General features: G+C 40.1%; 2 pseudogenes; both read left to right on the top strand.

The window, feature by feature from the left end:
* Positions 1–12309, top strand: part of LOC103371073 (sodium channel and clathrin linker 1-like) — a 21517-nt pseudogene extending 9208 nt beyond the window's left edge.
* Positions 12310–13162: 853 nt separating this feature from the next.
* LOC103371075 (dynein heavy chain 6, axonemal-like) overlaps positions 13163–15548 on the top strand; it is a 36300-nt pseudogene continuing 33914 nt past the window's right edge.

The following is a 15548-nucleotide window of genomic DNA, read 5'->3' as shown; positions in this document are numbered from 1 at the left end:
TTAGTAATACATCAGCCTTTAGCCACTAGATGGAGCCATTCTCACAGAAATAAGGTCAATTACAGCAGTTTGGTTTCCGTTAATGCTTGATATAAGCATGAGCTAATTACTAGCACTTAACTTTTATTGAATGTGGCTTTTTTTTTTGTTTGTTTTTTTTTAACACCACAGGCTCAGCTTGTTCAGTTCCAGCAGCACACGTACAAACTCCAAGTGGCCAATCACAAACTGGAATCGGTAAGTGATGCTTAATTAAAAGCATGTTAAATTACCGCCTCCCAATTAGCCATGGGATCGAAATGCTGTGCACTTCGCCGAAATGAACCCTGCTCTAATAATTAATCCTGTGACTAACAGAATCGGTTTCTAAATCACTGTGGTAGTCAGCAGGCAAGGTCTTGTTGTATAATGGACTGTCACCCCACTAGGTAATCCTCTAACTACCTTAGCGTTCTCTTTTTCCAGCACAGGCTGTTGTACGCGACTCCCCCTGCTGTCTCCCTCTCGTTCTCTCTCATCTCCAGTCATGGATTATTCAACACCAAACTGTTTATTTAGAGAGACAGTTGACCTGACTGAGGCTCAAACTTACTTGGAGATGAAGGAGGTACAACGTATTGTGGATTTATGTATTCACACAAAAACACATGAACACACATACATATGCCTGGTGCTTACTTTGGTCTCAATACAGTGTGCGAGGAGATAGTATAGTAATACTACATCCCTGTAATGCATTTTTAATGAGAGGGCAAGCCTTGGGCTTTCCCCTCTCTGACTGTTCATGCAAGCAGCCTTTTTGAGTCACTGCATATGAGAACGATGGACTTTGCAGCAGTGAATGACTGACAGTGAATCCTTAGGGTTGGTTCAAAAAGGGCATAGAAAGTTTTAAGTGAGAAGTTTTGGGAGAAAGTTAGTTGTGACATAAAGTTGGGGCTGTGTGTTTGGAATCATGCCACACAAATGGCAGTCTTGTCTCTATGGTCACACACAGAATAATCACCACTTCCTAAAGACGGTGACAGAGCAGAGCACAACGATGGAGGAGCTACACAGCCAGCTCAGGTGACAGCACAGCTCGGCTTGGCTCAGGTGCTCATAGGCGGACGAGGGTAGTAGTGATCCTCATATTTACCAAACAGATGTTAAAGTGGCATTGATCTTCTCAACTAACTCTCTGCCTTGGTGCAGGCAGGCCAAGGCTGAACTGAGGACGGCCACTGCCAAAGTGGATGAGATGACCAAATTGTTGCAGAATGTCCAGGGCCAAATGCAGAGACGGGTAAGCAAAGAAAACAAGATATAAATGTCCACATAATGGTTGTGGAGATCATAGTAGTGAACTTGATCAAGGCTCTAAAGGAAATGCAGTTGACTCTGTGGCAATCAATTTAAACTGTTGAGCTTTATTTTGGGTTTTGGACATTCCTTTGGGCCTCAGATGCTGCGATTTGTCATTATTTTGAATATATATTTGATGAACAAAAATAGTAATTCATTTAATTATTCTGTAATGACACCCTCAGATTCTTTAAAACCCAACCCTGATGGCCTTATCTGTGTATGTATTTAGGAGGAAGATATAGCGGAAGCCCAGGGTCGAGAGGACGCTGCAGAGAGACAGCTGCAGCAGCTCCAGGCAGCCTTGAGTCAGCTCGAGACCAGGTGAGCACCTGTTAAAATTCTGCTTCACCTATATTTCATTTTTTGCTTTTCTTATTGCTGGCTATCAACCAAGAAGGATTAATGCTTGAGATTATAAAAGCAATGCCATATGGTGATCTTATGGAAGCTGCTGGATATCACTGCTTTCCTCTATTGCCAGGCTAAAAGCTGCTTCTCAGTAGACAGAGACAGTTCGCAGAGAGCAAACTGTGTGGGAGAGAAAGGTGGGGGAACTCCAGGCGTGTTGCACCACCCTAGAAGAGGAGAAGTATGAGGCCTTGTCCAAAGTCAGAGAGAGTGTTCAAGTGGCTGAGGAGGCTGCCCTGCAGAAAGACCAGGTGACTGCAGTTACTTTGTCTTTTATCCCATTCTTTTTCACCAGCCAAGTCTTCATGTCACGGTGTCCAGCTGCATTATCCTCTGACAAGTCTTCACATCCCTCTAGCACTTTAGAACTTTGCCCATTGAAACGTGTACCTGCTTCTGTCTTTACCCTCTCCCGTCAGGCCCTGTTAAGAGAGAAACAGAAGACAGAGGAGCTGGAAAAGACAAAGGAGGCCATCAAACAGCTGATCCAGGATGCTGCAGTCCGCTCCAGGAAAGAGGTACACAGTTTCTGAATTGCTGAATGAATGTTTCTACTAAATACCCTCCATGTAATTTGATCTGTGTGTGACTAAAATCTGCTTTGAAACTACCGCTGAATAAATCACATTAGTACTAGAAGCGCTACGTGACGTCAGGATACTTGGTGCCAGCTCTGTATACTTGCATTTTCAAATAGCATTCCTAAAAATTACACAAACCACATACTTTTTGATTTCTAATTAGCTTTGCATGGAAGCACAACCTCAAACTGTACAAGTTGCTCAGTCCTACTGTTTTTTTTTTTTTTTTAAACACATCAAGTACTCAGCCAAATGCAAAGAGCTGCTCTTTCACCCTGTGTAACCTCAGCCAGGGACATGGTGATTAATGCTCTATTAATGGGTCTTCTTCATCAAGCCCTTCAACTGTTTAATCCTGTTAATGCAGCATAGTATGACTGAAGTGCTGGCTGTCATCTTAGTTTCTGGCTGGCCGTCAACATATTATCATATTTTAAAGAGTAACTGTTGATGCGTTATATTTTCTTTGAATCATGGATCTTGCCATGCGTTTGCTTTTTTTTTTTTTTTTTTTACCTTCTCGGTAATTTCGTCATTGAGTTGGAGTTTTAAGTTTAAATATTGCAGCCAAAATGAGGCACTTTATTCACCTTAATCTCCCCTTTCCCTCATTCTCATTTAAAGTCATTCAGTGTTCAGATAAGTGTGTGTAATGAACAATTAATCCCCCAAAATGCTTACAATTGGTAGTCAGACCTCTTACCAGAGGACATAAGTACCACTCAGACTGTTAAGCATGTGGGGTGGAATTTTCCAAAAATAGAGTTGTGTCTAGAGCAGGGGTGCTCAACTTCAGAGGCCGGGAGGGCCACATTTAAACCACAGCAGAGGCAAAGGGCCACAAATTAGTGTTAACATATATTTGTAGCATTTTACTCACTGTATTTACTACTGCTGTTTAATATGCTGTGTTGCTAGTTGTTTGTAATGTATTCCAAAGCATCATGGAATATTTAACAAACATTCTCAATTTGAGTAACAAATGTAGTGTAGTGACTACGTTTCCAAGGAGGTCAAGTGTCGATCAAGTTTACGTTCCATTTGCACTGGAGTGAATAGCTTTACAGTGATTACATTAATAAGGTTTGCAGAACATCACTGAACTTGGAACAAAACATAAAAAACAATAACAATTGCTTCTTTTTCCTAGTGAGAGCTCTGAGTATGCATTCTTTTCACAAGTACTTTCAGATCTGGTTGTTGCTCAGTTGTAGCTGCTCTGAGATAGTCTGCCAAATGTTTGTCAGTTAGACAGGAACGCTGCTTTGATTGTGTTTTTCCCATGACAGAGAAGGAACTTTCACACACATAAGTAGATCCAAAGCAGGTCAGGATTTTCTGAGCACAAAGGGTTAATGCAAGGTATGTGTTCTTCAGAACATAGGATATCCAGAATGTGTCAATGCTCTCCTCTTTGTGTCTTTGTTTGAGGGTGTTGTTGTGCTGCAGCTCTATGAGTTGCTCCTCAGACACAGCCCTTTTGACTCCAAATTGCTCAGATGTAACAGAGACTGAAGTAGCCTGTACATCACAAGCAAATGGATTCTCTGTGAGTGCTAGCATGGGTTTCAAGGACTTCAAGAAATGAAATGAAAAATACTTTATTTATCCCAGAAGGGAAATTCAATAATAATTGAATAATAATAAGAGTGAGTATTGTTTCTTGACTGTTTTCTATGCACACATTCGGATGCACATACATTCAGGTAAATGCGACACTGAGTCTCACTCTCGGTTTTTATTCCACTGACGGACATCTGGTGGATGTAATGTGCCAAGAAATGTAGCCAACTGAGGCAAACAAGTAGCTTGTAAACAGTAAAGGTTTTAAATGCTTTGTTTTGCGGGGAGGGAAATGCATTTGACATGTTAAGTAGATGTCAAGGATGCACACAATGCACAATGGTTAGAAACACTGAAACTGAATGAACCTCTGTTTGTTCAAAAAGTCTCTGTGGAGCCTCCTTACAAAGAAATAACGTCTGTTCTTGTGTACATGCATGAGAACAAACCAAACAAGCCCCCCTCTTGAGAGGGGAAGGGCCCCTCAAGAGCTTTGTTCCAGAGTGCAGTTAGTTAGCATTACAGATGATAGATTTGTTGCAGAAGAGTTATGTTGCTTAAGAATATCGACTTACATGGGTTGAGGGATTGCATGCAACATCCTAAAATAATAATAATACGTTTCACTTTTTAGTGTCACTCACTATTTTGGTAAGGCATCTGTCTTCATCTTTATAGTGGACAGTAGCCAGGAAATAAGGGTGTACATTTCTGAAGTATAGCATTTTAGAAAAATAAATATTGTAAATTAACCTTGAGGCATTCAGGGTGAGTTGTACTGGTAAAAGCTCAGGATAAGTAATTTATTGATGGCTGCTACTTTATATTATACTGAAGGTAATTACCCAGCATCATTTTAACTTTTTTTTTTTTTTTTTTTTGGTATCTTGCCTTCATTGAACTAAACAGACCGCACGGAACATAAAAACAATATTGACGATAATATTACAATGCTCTGTCATATTGCTGTACCAATATTGCTCTTAGTTTTAAGGTTTTTGTTCCTCTATTATCAGTTTTCTCATAGGCACAGACTGCAAATCAAAATTATTATGGCTGAGAATTCAAGTCCATAATTACTGCAAATGACTAGGTCATTGGTTAACGTTTATTGGCATCTTGACCTTTTTTTTTTTTTTTTTTTTTAGAAAATTTTGTCCTCATACATATTGCTCTCTTTTGTTTCGCTATGCCATTCTAAATGCATTTATTGCTCATTGCACATTATTGGCAAATTTCATCTGTTTATCTGCTTTGATATTTTCCCAAGTCTGAATAAAATGCTTGATGTATGTATGCATGGATATATGTATATATATATATATATATATGTATGTCATGCTGTTTGGGAATTATATATATTGAAAGTCTGAATATATATAATGAAAGTCTTAATATATGGAATGAAACTCCGAATGTATATAATGAATCTCTATGGGTTTCCATAGACCTTCATTCCGCAAAAGTTACAGCCAAGAGACTTTGCTGAACATCAGGGCAATGAACGTTGCCAAAATAATGATCAGTTAGGAGGTTCTTTTTTTTAGTGCTCTGGAAACGTTTGCCTGATGGCAGCAGTTCAAACAGTTTATGGAGAGGGTGTGAGGAGTCCCTGACAATGGTCAGTGTCCTGCTCCTGCAGCAGCTCTGGAAAAGTTCAGAGCAAGCTGTCTGTCTGTCCGCCTGGAACGATGTCATCTCCTCCAGCTGCATGGCCGTCTGGAATGTTGTCATGGAGCCATGTTTCCGTTAAAGCAAACACACAGCAGTCTTTCCACTCTCTGTGGGTTTCTCCCAGCTGGTCTGGAGGGGTTAGCCTTTAGGCTAGCATGGATCCGGGCTCTCTACCTCCTCCTTTGTTTACGTTCGTACCGCATGGGCTTCCTTCACTCTCGGGTAACTGCCGGCGTAGTCTCCGATCTGACTCCGTGTTGGTGTAGTATGTCCAAATCACAGCTGAGCGCCGCAATTTTAGCGACGTTCATTGCCCTGATGTTCAACAAAGTCTCTTGGCTCTAAGTTTTGCGAAATGAACGTCTGGGATAAACAAGACACTCCAAACGTTCACTCTTGCTGTCTCTTGAAGGGGCTGCTGCATCTATGCACGCCGCCATTTCTATGGAAACTCATAGAGATTCAATATATATATATTCAGAGTTTCATTTTATATATATAATTTTCCAAACGGCATGCCATACATACATACATACACACACACACACACACACACACATATATATATGAAAAAAAACTGACCCACACAAGCAAATCTATACAGTCTCAGAGATAAGGAAATGGTAATTTTATGGTAATTTTATTAACCTGAATTTGTATGAAAGGCCCAGTCAAAGTAAAAGTATGAATATTAATAACCTTTTCTCAAACATGTTTTGACTTGAAGGTTCTATATGATTAAAATGCATTTTAATCAACCAGACGACCTTGCAGCTTTACAGGTCGGTCAGAATTTTATGCGGTTTCTATATCAAAACTGGGGAACCAATAGTCACTGAACTAGAAGTTTGCATAATGCTGCCTCCTCAATGTCTGCTGCTTGCGAGGTTAGCCATTGAGAATGAACAGTCCACCAGGTTTACTTTCTAGAGTCACTTCTACTGACACTAAAATGTCTTCGTCACCAGCAAAGCTCTCCACATGTTCGACTGTTGCCTGTAAAAATGAACACAATAATCTTTATGCACTCCCAACATCTGAGGACCTGAAGAGCCAGTGAATTACTTTTATTAGTCAAGGAAATGTCACCACAACAATAGTTACATTCATGTCTGTAAGCTGTCATGTGGCCAACTGTCAGTGAATGTATGGATCAGGTCTGAAACAAGAGATTAAACAGTCATGATAAAAACAAACACCAAAAAAACATTTTTGCAGTATTTTGTGGACTTTATGGGTACTCCTCCAGAGTTAAGTCGCCGACTCGAGAGCCTTTTTTTTTTTTTTTTGTCCAATAAAATTCACAGACCGTCTAATGGGAAAAAGGAACAAAGCACTTACACTCACCAGATCCCTGAAGTCATTGCTCATATTTGAACTGTGTGTGACTTTATCTTCCAACAGGTGGAAAATGTTCGCAAGCAGTGCAATGTTCAAATCCACCGTATGGCAGAGGAGCTGTCGGCTCTGCAGCTGGTAACCTGCCCTGCTAAGGGGACAAATTCCTTTTCAAAATCACACTAAATCCTTTTTCAGTTTCTACCTGCCCACTCATTCTGTCTCTAACCAACCCTTTTCCTCGGCTCTCCTTGTTCTCTCTTTCCATCTCTCACTAGGAGTGTGCAGATAAAGAGTCTCAGATTGAAAGGTCCCTGCGAGAGAGAAAAGCTGTGGAGGAGGAACTGGAGAAGGTATCTGAGAACATCAGTGAAACCACAAGAAAAAAAGTACTGAACCCTGTGGCAGAGTACTGATAGTGTTTGATTATGTGTTTTTATGAATGAGCTGAGGTGGTGCTGCTGGTCATTTCAATAATGCCTGTAGTGGTTTTGTTTTAGGTGTATAAAGAGGGAAGGGCAGAGCCGGAGTTCAGGAAGATTGATGCTCTTTATCAGAAATGTCTGAATGCAGAAAGACTGAAGGAAGACTTAAGTCTCACTCTGCAAAGCACCCAGAACAATCTGAAAAAGATGGAACTGAAGTACGTGTAATAGAATAGGACAGAATGCTTTTTGTTGTCATCATACAGAAGTACAATTGTTCTGACCTCAACAGTGCAATATATTTATTCTACCGTTTGGCTGTATATACTTCCTACTGGCTCCTGTTATAAATATATGTAAATATTCTTATTTGTCTTTTTGTACTTTCACTTTTATACTTTTGCACCACTCGAGTTGTCTTTTAATTTCATGTGGATATATGAGAAATATAAATAATATAAATGAAGAATTATTATAAACAATATATGTACAATATATGTGAAATATAGGATAATATATAATAATTAAAACATAATTATGATATAATATAGTATCATATAAATAATACATATAAATGATAAATAGTTCAGACTATGGAGACTAATGTGTGGTCCGTACCCGTATTGCACTTGGGTAGAACGTGTTGATGAGTCCGGATGTGCGGGCCTGGATGGATCAGTACCTCTTTCCTGTGGGCAACAGTGAGATCAGGCTGTGCCCAGGATGTGAACCATCGAAGGTGATGTTTCTGGCCCTGCACAGACATCTGGTGTCATAGATGAATGACAGAGAGGACAGCTGTGCTCCTATGATGCTCTGTCCTGACTTCCTGACTCTCTCCAGAGCCTTCTTGTCAGCCTGAGAGCAGCTCCTGTACCACTCCCTCTTTCGCCTGAAGTCTAGCACCAACTCCTTTGTCTTTGAGGAGTTGAATGCCAGGTTATTGAGGGAACACCAGATAGTGAGGTTCAGGACCTCCTCTCTGTAGGCCGTCTCATCATTGTTGTGAATCAGCCTAACCACAGCAGTGTCATCTGCAAATTTGACAAAGATGTTGCTGTTGTGGGTCGGTGCACAGTCGTGGGTGTACAAGGTGTACAGCATGGGGCTGAGCACATAGCCCTGAGGGGCCCTAGTGCTCACTGTCAGGACTGAGGAGTGGTGGGGCCCCAACATGACTGACTGCAGACAGTTGGTGAGAAAGTATCTGATCCATCTGCAGGTGTGCTCGCCGATACCCAGACTGCGCAATTTGAACAACAGTCTGCTTGGAACAAGTGTGTTAAAGTCCACAAACAGCATCCTTGCATAATTGCCAGATTGTTCAAGATGTTTACACGCGGTGTGAAGGGCTGTGTTGATGGCATCCCCTGTGGACCTGTTGGCTCTATATGCGAATTGGTGCTGATCAAGGCTGGGAGGCAGTAAGGATTTTATGTGCCTCGGCACCAGTCTTTCAAAGCACTTCATCACAGTTGAAGTTAGAGCCACAGGTAACATTATAGATTTACACTTGCTTAGTTTGAACTACAAGTTTACAGTGCAGGAAGTTAAGCTCTCACATTTACTCCACTCCTTTCTCCTCTTGATCTGTCGGGCCACCTACAGCTATAATGAGGAGCTGTCACGGTGCCAAGAGGAATTGCGACGGCTGCAAAGCTGTCTGGCTGCAGCTCAGGACAACTGTGTTGGTGTCAGTGACGAGCGGCTTCAGCTGCAACAAGACAACTTGCAGCTCCGCAGGGAGATGGATGAGCTCCGCAAGGCCTCCCTGCTGGTCCAAAAGAAGGCCAAGCAACAGGTAACTGAATGACTGAAAGAAATAAGAAGGATGTGAATGGGTCAATCTGCATTTTTTTAAAACAGTAGAACAATTTGAGACATATGACAAATAGAAATGAGAAGGTTATATGAAAATAATGATTTTAAAATAAACAAGCAGAATAGATAAAATACACTGATAAATAGATGAAAAAATAAGGAGTAACAGGTGCTCCCTACAAGACCTGCCAGTCTGAAAAGACTCACTTAAATCAAGAGAAAATTTGAGTTTTAGGAGGAGATGATGAAAGGGACGGAAGTGACCCTGCAGGGCAATTGGTTAAACTTTACAAGGTCGGACTGCTGGCCCATTAGAGTAATGAACAGGAATGATAGAAAAAAGGAGAGAGACGGTAGAAGCAACATAATGGGGACTAGACAATTGACAGCTTGATAATGGGGTATTCCAGCAATTGAGCATTGCACTTCCACAAAGGTGGGGACCTTACTCGAGACAGGTTAAAAAACAGTCCCAATTTAAGCACCAGTGGCTGATTTATCCTAACTTTTGGTTTGTAGTATGGGTCAGCGTTCAAAACCCCTGGGTCCTGGAGTTCCCATAATACAGTGCTATAACATATTTAATTAGAACCTCCCTGCCTGGTAAATGTCCACATTTTTCTAACTCCACATCTCCAGTTTGTTAAGCAGGTATTCATGCCATGATCTCTTCTCTCAGATCTAAGAGTAAAATCTGTAGAGTGCCCTTTTAAAAAGATTGAAGAAAAAAGATGAAAGCATCAGTGAAAGAAACATGTATTTAATCCTGCTGCTCTGAAGTGTTTGCCAAACAGCCAGTGGGATTAACAGTTGAAAAGCATGTGCTGAAAGAAATAATTGGACGGTGGTTGGATAGTTAAATATGTATAATACACTGATTGCACACAAGTCATGCTTGCAGAAAGTGATAATGTTATTAACTGATAATGTATCATTCATTTTCATTAGTTCTCACATGATTGGATAAGTGACTCCTATTTATCTGTTTAAATGAATTTTGGACCGGTCGGGTGACCTTATGTACACAATCCCACTCACTCTGCTCCTCTTCTCAAGGTTTGCAGATGGAGCACGAGAACAGCCAAAAAGAACAGGGACTGGACGCATGGGTGAGGGAGCTGGAAGAAAGCAGCCGAAGCTCGAGTGCTGATCTGACGCGCCTTCTTACAGCACAGCAGAAAAGCACCCAGCGATGGAAGGAGGAAGCCAAGAACCTGGTCCAGGCCTTTGAAACTAAAATCACGGGCCTCAAGTAAGGATGTGTGAACGTAGATTCTAACATTACAATAGAAGGAACATAATCTGAGCCTGAACATTCATATTGTTGTGTTGTAATCAACAAAGTGTTTTGGAGAATGTCAGTTAACAAATGTCTAAACAGATGTAAACTTTTACAGTGAGAGACGTAATTACAAGATCCTAATGCACATTTCCGTTCCTAATCCATATTGTGATTGTCAAGTTAGATGGGTCTTTGAAGGAGTGTCTTTTTTTCCAAGATTTTATACAGAGTTATCAGTTTTTTTGGCAGTAATCATTGGTAACAAGATCCTCCAGTTGTGTAGGTCACATTGAATCTGAAAATGTGTGCATTAAGTTTCTGTGTTCATATTTGATTAAGTTCTGATTGAAAAAGAAAATAGCTGTAGTACCTTATTTGCTTCCGCGACCCTTATGCTGCTGCTGCAGCTATTGGCCTTGCTCATAAGAGGGCCAAACGGGCAAACCAAATCGCAATAACTTACTTAAAGCTGGTTTCACAACGTCAGTGTGCTCTTGTCCCCTTCACCTCATGCTACAGATTTTGCCTCCCTCTACCTCTGGTGTTGCAAAATGGGAAGCAATGTGCCGCTCAATAAAGCCAGTGGGCTAAGCAAACATTTTCTGGTTAAATAAACCTTGCAAAATGAAGCATACAGTGATAACCAATCAAATGGAAACTAGTGAGTAATTGGCAGGCTGCTGAAGAGATGATTTGAATAAGATTAACTATGTTAATATTTAATACAGCTCTGTGCTAAAGGCAATAGAAACTGTGTTTTTATTATATGAGAAGAAATATCCTTACTCTGACACCCCACTGCCTAAGGACTTTAATGTTTCAGTTTTATCACAAACACTGGATCAAAGACTAAGCAACAAATAAGGTGGAGCACCGAAGATTTTGATAACAGCCAAAACAAAAATTGACTTAGCTCTTGAAGTTGTTTTGCCCTCAGCGACAGCTGTACTGCGCTGAGGCGTATTGGAAATCCTGAACATGCTGAAACATTTGAAAATAAAGCTGGATAAATGTTTTTGTTTTATTTGTAAGGGGTGACTTAGATCTTTTTTAATATTTGTTTCAGGGCAGAATCAGCAGAAGCATCGTTCGCATGAGCTAGAGACACAGCTTGAAACTGACCATGGTACCATTTCTGAGGTTTGTGTAACACACACATGCGCGAGGAGGAGGAGGAGGAGGAGGAGGAAGAGGAGGGAGGAGAGTATGTCTAAGGTAACAGTAGTAATTCCACCATATGTTCCTTTAGTACTTAGGTGCTTTGAAAACAGACGCTTACACACAGCGACTGTTTTTTTTTTTTTTTTACACCATGTACTTAATTAATATGTGTTTATGCAGTATGAGAGGCAGCTGGCAGAATATGAAGAGAAGACAAGTCGTCTCCCGAGACGCCTGACACAAGCTGAGCAGAGGGCAGCTACTGCTTCACAGCAGGTATAACTAACTGGTTCATGTGTTGAGCGTAAAAGCACGATGACATGGTGTGATTTTGATGTGAAGAAATATGTACATATTTGTCCTGTTCCCTTGCTACCTGATTAAATACTGATATTATTCACTGTATTTTGGTTTGTTTGTTTTGCAGCTGAGTATGTTGGCGTCCCAGAGAAGGAAGACTGCAATGGCTAGTCCAGATAGTTTATGATGGTCATTGTGCTGTAGGAAAAAATAATGTTAAGAATGTGTTCCTCTTTCAACACTTTTTGTCAAAGGTGTCAGTGTTTCTATAGTTACGTTGAAGCAACGATTTTATACAGTATTGTTGTACAAAATAGTGAATTGTTTGTGAAAGAAAGCACTGGTGTCTGACATGTAAAATGTAAAATAAACTTTGTTATAACTTAAAAAATAAATACCATTGAAATACTCAATGTTTTATTATTTTTTTATTGTTCTGTTTCTGCATGATTTAATAAAGACGTAATGCTTTGTGTGTTAATAAAGTGGCGCAGTTGCCTCCGTCAAACTAACCAGGTAACACAAGACCAGCAACATGCGTTTGTTTGGCTGCGGTGCATGCCGGGACAGAGTTTTGTTGCCGGGCAACGGTAAATCTCCGCTCTCTGCGAGCAACCGTTCGGGCGCATAATTGGTCCTTTTATTCAGCATTCGCATTACGCTTCTTCAAGACGGTTAAAAAAAGTAAGTGGTAAGTTCACTGGACGTTTAGAAACTGCCATTGCTAGTTGCTAGTTATACATTTTATTAACGTTCACGGCAAGAAAAAGAAAAAAAAGATTAGTATATATAGTGTTGCTAAAGCAATGAGTAAATGTTTTAAGTCAGCGATCTGGGTTCGTTCACTTGGCAACTCAAAAAATACTTTATTCACTCTTCACATGAAGTCAGTTGTCGGAATAATAGTTCATTGATGTACAGCTTCGCAGCGCCACTCCTCAGCAGGCTATGTTATACACAACAGTTTGAAGCTGAGTAGTCGTGACGGTAGCCGTGTTTGAACAGCATTCCAAGATACCGCTTCTACAAGACGGTTGAAAAAGTAAGTTGTAAGTTTACTGGACGTTTAGAAACTGCCAGTGCTAGGTGCCTTTATAATGTTTATTAACATTAACGGCAAGAAAGAAAGAAAGCTATGAGTAAATGTTTTAAAACAGCTTTCTGGGTTCGTTCACTTGACAACTCAAAAAATACTTGTTCGCAGCGCCACTCCTATCCTGCTTGTCCCTCTGGTGCCTCACAACCGGTGAGGACACGTGGTCATGGCCTCTAGGTCTCAGAAGGTCTCCCGTGCGAGCGGACCCGGGCAAAGGAAGGACAATAAATCCAGAGGTAGGCACACCTAACGGAGCATTTTAAATACTATATGTAAATAACTGCTTAAGTCGAATGATTAGGCTTTTGATTACCAACTGTTTAAATGAATACAATAAATAATCTTTAAATGTGACTTAATACTTACTGTGCCAGAACGGCAGCCCAAGCTTCCTGAGAGATCCACTGTCCGATCATTGCCTCCAATACCTGTCAAAGACCCTGGGGTGAGTCCTGGTGAACTAATTTTAAACGGAGGAAGTCTGCATTACATACAATTGTGTACCCACTTTAATATTTCCCATACAATCAGTGCACGTTAACCTTGGCAGAACTTTGATTGAAATATATATTAGTGCTTTGCATATCACTCATTTTCTTTCTCTTAACCCTTTTAAGCATAGAGGTCACTACAGTGTACAGCTGTTCAAAAGCTGTTTCCTTGTATATGCATGAGTTTTAGTGGCATAGTTGCACATCAGCCACTACACTGGATGCCTTTTGCATCATCTCATGCACTGCCACTGACTGGCTTGCCATTGCAAATGATTAAAAAAAAAAGAAAAAAAAAGAGTGAAACCAAGATGGCCGACAGACAGCCAGAAACACCAAGTTGCTCATTTTTTTTCTGTTCAAAACTTCTATAAAAAGAGATCCTTGCAGGTAAGAAAAATATGGTGACATCAAGTAACATCTAAGGAGTCATGCAATTGCGAAATTTTCCAAGTATTGATTTTATATTGGGAGGAAATTATGATTAATCACATGTCTGCTAAAGTGCACATCATGCGTCACTGGCTATATTTCAAATACAATTAACAGGATACAATTAGGCTATTACTGCTGCTGTTCTTGAAAATACTTCATCTCCAGGAACTTTTTTGGCTGTAAATAAACCTGTTTATGTTTTAAGAATGTAACTTGAAGCTTTTGTATGTCTTTATGAATGGCTTTATATTTTGTAGAGCTCAGGAGCAGAGCGTAATAGAAAGGCCTACAGGGTAGTGGAGGCATTATCACATTCAAGTGAGGAGGATGATACTAGAAGCAGTGATGAGGAATGGCTGCTAGAACAGAATGGATTAAGGGGAAATGGGAAAGTTTAGAAAAGGTTTCAGTAAAGCTAGCCATAGAAAAATTCAGTGTAAGTTACTGCTGGGACAGAGCACCCTACGATGGCTGACAGTTGATGGATAATGAGTGAGAGACTTGGGAATCTATGCAGGAGAGAGATTCACTCTCCTGGTGTTTTGGTTATGTATACATAAATTATATTATTTTATAGTTCACATCACATTTCACATTTCAGAACACTGAAAGATATTATTTTATTCATGTGTTTGTTATATACATATTTCTACAAAAAGTGCATGCTGTCCAGCTGAGTGGACATGTAAATATATTTTTATAAAAATGGGTTGAAAAAAGTAAAGTTCAAACCTTGTTTTTCATGCCTAAAGATGAATAAAAACACTTGGTTAAAAAAAATCCTGACTGAAGTTATCATAATTCATGCATGAAAGGGTTAATCTAGGCTGTGCCAAAGAGATGTGTAAAACAAATACACCCTAGTGCCTAACACTTAAAAGCACATGATCGGATGCTTTGTCCAGGCTGGTACACTCCGGCACCACCTTCTCAGCAAAAAGAGCAATCGTACAGACGCCATAAACAATTGTCTGTCCATCTGCCTCCTCTGAAATCTGCTAAAAAGATCAGACAGGAATGATAGAAGTATAAACATTGCTTAAAGATGTCTTCCACTCATAAATGTATGTTGGTCTTTGTCACTTCTTTTAGATGTTTTACCCGCTCTGTGGAGAGTCATATATGTTCACAGTTTGACACTGTTTTGTAATTCTTCTGCTGAAAGTGTGACGTGTCTGTAAAAAAGTTTGAAGTTCTTCGCCTGTGAACATGATCAATGACGACTGGTTTGGAAGCCAACACTGCACCAACATTTAATGTAAACAGATGCAAAGTGAAAACTTGAAGTCCTCAAGTTTTCAATCAGTCTTTCAGTGAGGTAGACATTAAGACATGAAACTTTTGTAAAGGAAAATATTTGCATCGTCTGAGATGTTAATGAGAGAGTAGTCTCAAATGTCAGTGGAAGAATTTCTAAGAAAGTTTTTTTTTTTTTTAATTTTTATTTATTTATTTTTCAATGTATAAACCAGATCAGTTTCAAATTATTATTCAGAGCATTTTTTTTAGATCTTTAAATATGCCCCATAGACTATATAAAAGATGGACGTAGCAACCGGCCCTGAAAAATGAAGCCAACCCGGAAGTGTCAAAAACTTACGTCCGCCAGCTGCTGGCTCCAAAAAG

The sequence above is a fragment of the Stegastes partitus genome, unplaced genomic scaffold (genome assembly GCF_000690725.1).
Source record: "Stegastes partitus isolate 25-593 unplaced genomic scaffold, Stegastes_partitus-1.0.2 Scaffold1521, whole genome shotgun sequence".
NCBI lineage: Eukaryota > Metazoa > Chordata > Actinopteri > Pomacentridae > Stegastes > Stegastes partitus.
Note: the sequence above shows the minus strand (reverse complement) of the source record. Positions and strands in the feature narration are given on the sequence as shown.